The sequence below is a fragment of the Vulpes vulpes genome, chromosome 12 (assembly GCF_048418805.1).
Source record: "Vulpes vulpes isolate BD-2025 chromosome 12, VulVul3, whole genome shotgun sequence".
Taxonomy (NCBI): domain Eukaryota; kingdom Metazoa; phylum Chordata; class Mammalia; order Carnivora; family Canidae; genus Vulpes; species Vulpes vulpes.
Window position 1 is genome coordinate 105,314,991 of NC_132791.1, and position 4,145 is coordinate 105,319,135.

At 54.6% G+C, this 4,145-nt stretch overlaps 1 long non-coding RNA gene across 1 annotated transcript; it reads right to left on the bottom strand.

The window, feature by feature from the left end:
* Nucleotides 1-2,049: 2,049 nt before the first annotated feature.
* Nucleotides 2,050-3,908, bottom strand: LOC140594914 (uncharacterized). The gene is made up of 3 exons (XR_011996187.1): nucleotides 3,796-3,908; nucleotides 2,476-2,577; nucleotides 2,050-2,235 (listed from the first exon to the last, which is right to left on the bottom strand). It is a non-coding gene; the product is annotated as an uncharacterized lncRNA (long non-coding RNA).
* Nucleotides 3,909-4,145: the final 237 nt, after the last annotated feature.

Here is a 4,145-nt window from a genome sequence, read left to right on the forward strand (position 1 = left end):
GGATGCATGTTCCCAGGACACGGACACTCTTGCACGGCTGACACCGGAGCCGAGGCTGAGCCCGGGCCAGGGCCTCGGGGACCGTCAGTAACTGGAGCGAGCGGAGAGGAGACTCGGGCCGGGTATGCTCCTGGGCGCCTCGCACCGGGGAGCTGCACATGCCCGGGCGGGCTGGGAAGGGCCCTCTGTGCTCCAGCTCGATTTTCTGGAAAGGCCTTCTGGGCGGTCCAGCCGGGGAGCAGGGGTGTGGGTCAGAGCAGCCTGGCCTCCCCCTTCCCTGCAGGCCTGCTGGCCGCCCAGCCCCGCCTCCCTCCTGCACAAGTGCCTCCAGGCCACCTGCTGCCCCCCACGGCGGGAGGTGCCCGCGGAGGAGCTCTGCGGACGCTGGGGACCCACGTGCCCCCTGCAGGCCTCCGCCCGCCCGCCTGCACCCTGGGTCACTGCAAGGCCTCGCCCGCCCTCCAACCGCAGGTGCGCGGCTCCCCGCCGGGTCGATCCTCTGCGCGCGGCCCCCGAACGCCCGCGAGGGGGCGCCCCAGACCTCCCGCGTCGCTGGGCACCCGGGGCCCTGCGGCCAGCAGGTGGCGCTGTTGGCTCGCCCATCGAGGAGGAGCGGCAGGTGGCCGGCAGGTGGCCGGCAGGTGTCCCCAGGGCGGGGCGACGCGGCCGCCGCCGGCCCCACTCCCCCACCCCGGGTTAGGGCCGGCGCCGGCTCCCGGATCCCGCGCAGCCGGGATCCCCCAGCTGCTTGGACCTCGGCGCTGCTTCTTTTGCTCCTGCAGCTCCCTTGACGTGTCATGCACTCAACCAACTTGGCTTAGGATGCGGGCTGCCAGGCGGGCTGGGGATGCAAGACCCCGCAGGGTGGCTCAGGGGTGATCCTGGGGACCCGGGATCGAGTCCCGCATCGGGCTCCCTGCATGGAGCCTGCTTCTCCCTCTGCCTGGGTCTCTGCCTCTCTCTCTCTCTGTGTCCCTCATGAGTAAATAAATAAAAATAAAATAAAGTCTTTAAAAAGGAAGAAGAAGAAGAAGAAGAAGAAGAAGAAGAAGAAGAAGAAGAAGAAGAAGAAGAAGAAGAAGAAGAAGAAAAGAAGAAGAAGAGGAAGAGGAGGAAGAGGAGGAAGAGGAAGAAGATGACACTGCTCATGTCCTGGCCAGAGGCCTCGTGTGCAGGATGTGGGGTGGGGTGGGAGGGCCACATAACCAGACTGTCACAGGCTGGGCAGGGAAGGGAGGGAGGGAGGCCGCCCCTGCAGCCCCCAGGAGCAGGGCTGCACCCTCCTGATGGGTGGTGAGCGGTTCCTGGGGATTCCAGAATGGGAGCTGAGGGGGAACCATGCAGGTAGAGGAGACTCAGAAGGGCTGAGGGGTGGCCAGAGCCAAGGCGGCAGCAGGAAACAGCCTGGTGGGTGAGTGGGGCTCTCTTGTGGGTGAGTCGTGCTAGAAAGTGGAGCTGGGTGAGGACCCGGGGGCCAGGAGGCTGGGGTTTGCAGGCCCCGTCCTGATGTCCCTCCATGGGCCTGTGGTCCACGTGCTCTGAGGAAGGGACACCTGTGGAGACCCATGGTGTCCCTGACACATGTGTCGATTTACAGGTGCATAAGTCTGCCCTCATTAGGAGATAGGGAAGTAGCCTCTAAGGGCCAGGCAGGATTGGGAGAGGCATCAGAACAACATTCACCTTCTTCTGGGTTTTAGCCCGACTTTTTTTTTTTTTTAATTCATGAGAAATAGAGAGAGATGCAGAGACACAGGCAGAGGGAGAAGCAGGCTCCATGCAGGGAGCCTGACATGAGACTCAATCCCGGGTCTCCAGGATTAGGCCCTGGGCTGAAGGCAGGTGCTAAACTGCTGGACCACCCAGGCTGCCCTTTAGCCTGACTTGAAGTCGCCACTGGGCACATTGTTCTCTCTGTCCTTCCTGACCAAGGAGTTCCACAGACTCGTTAGGATATGAACTTGTTAAAAATCTAAAATTGAAGAGCAGCCATATATTTATTTAGCAAGATCAATATGCATATTGTTCATACAAGATAGTAGTCACCAGTTTATAAAAGCACATGTTGTCATTTATTTATCGAAACATAGGTAAGGGGACACCTGGATGGCTCCTCCGGTTAAGCATCCGACTTCAGCTTAGGTCATGATCTCAGGCTCACGGTCTCCGCGCTCAGTGGGGAGTTGGCTTGACGTTCTCTCCCTCTACCCCCACTCACGCTCTCTTGATCTCTTTCTAAAATAAGTAAATAATTCTTCAGAAAAAAATGTGTTCATGTTTTATAGATGAGAAACAGGAGACTCAGACACACGGTTCATAAGTGGTGGGGCTGGCCCTCTGGATTTGCTGATCTAACTACACATTCTCCCCTTTTCACCAGGATGATTCACCTTGAGTCCCTTTGGGATTGACCAGCAATCCTGGGGGGAAGGATGAGGATGTCCAGCAACCCTGGTACCCAGTGCATTTACTCACTCTGTGACGTAGAAGGCCATAAAGAGGGGTTGATGTCTCACACAGGATGCTGTGTTCTCAGAAAGAGATGTTGGATCTCTGGTTTCAGTTTTCACCCTAAAACTAAAATGCGCACCGGTTGGTCACCAGCACTGAGAGCACACGGTGCACCACGGGTTCTAACAAGATGAAAGAGGTTCTGCAGGGATCCCTGGGTGGCTCTGCAAATGCATCATTGCACAGGCATTACAGCTAGGGCAGTCGTTAGACCGGGTGCAATGCTCTGTCGGCATCTGGGACGATGTTGCAAAGTGGGCCATCCATGTGTGTCTGTGACTTCATGCACCCTTAATGTCGCCTCTCCCAGATGCTCAGTCTCCAAACAGAAAACAGCCTGAAATTTCATTTTTTAAAGTTTCTGCTACAAAAATCTTTGCCAGTGTATTGATGTTTATGGAAAGAATGTTTTTAATCAACCAAGTGTACTGAAGTATGTAAAGTTCCCGGAAGGAATACAGCCCACCAGTGAGGCAGAGAGAAGTGGAAATCTAGCAAAGACAAATGGAGGACCCCATACTCAACATCACGGGAAAGAAGCTGAATCCAACAGGAGGGTTGTGAAGGGGGTAGATTGTGTAAAAAAAAAAAAAAAAAAAAAGGAGGAGACAAACAAACAAAAAAACAATCTGTGAGAATGGAACACATGACATGCAAATAGTCCAAAGAATAACATGTAAATTAGCATCAGATTTCCAAAAAAAAAAAAAAAAATCTTTGAGTTGAGAGCCTAGAGAGACCATCTCTCCAGATCATGCTACTGAACCCCACATAAGGGAACCAACTTGCTCTAGTAGAAACAGCTACCATGGTGGGGGGGGCGGGGCGCCCAGGGGGCCAGGTCCTGATTCCAATACTCCATGTGATTTAACCCATTTCATCATCCCAGGAAGGGCACGAAGTGTCCATATTGACGGACATTTTGACAGAGAGTGAAGCAGATGCTTAGGGAGGTCAAGGATCCAAATCAATCCCATCCTCACAAGCCAGTCGCTCCTGGAACTGCTGTAAATCAGCTGCAGAACCAAGACTAAAGCCCCAATGCCCCAGCCCCCTGGTCCTGTTTGCTCCACCATTCTGCTCTCTCCTCAGTTAGGCTCAGAAGGTTCTCCCCTCAGAGCCATGGAGGTTGCTGGTCCCAGCATCCGTGTCTGGAACACTCTTCTCCTACATCTCCATGGAGCCTACTCCCTCATTCCCTTTCTGGCCACCCCAGATAAAATGGCAACACCCTCCACCCTCTACAGCCCTTACTTGGCTTCAGTCATAGGGAAGAGATCTCACCATCTACTTGCTATGTATGTGCTCCTTTAGGTTGTCGCCGTTCAGTGTCTCCTACCAAATGCAAGCTGGTGAAGGCAGCGTTGACGCTTTCTTCAATGACATATCCCTGGTGCCTGGCACATAGAAGCATTCGATAAACATATGACGAAAAAGTAATTGAATCAATGAGCAAATGAGCAAATGGTAAATAATCCCCAGGCCCCAAGCAGAGAACTCAGGTGCTCAGCGCCACAGGAGGAAAGTCAGCCCTGGCCCTTTGTGGCTGGGCTGTTGCCCGAACATCTTGCTGGGTCCCAGATGCAACCTCCTCCAGGAAACCTGAATCCTTCCACCATGACTTCCCAGCAAGA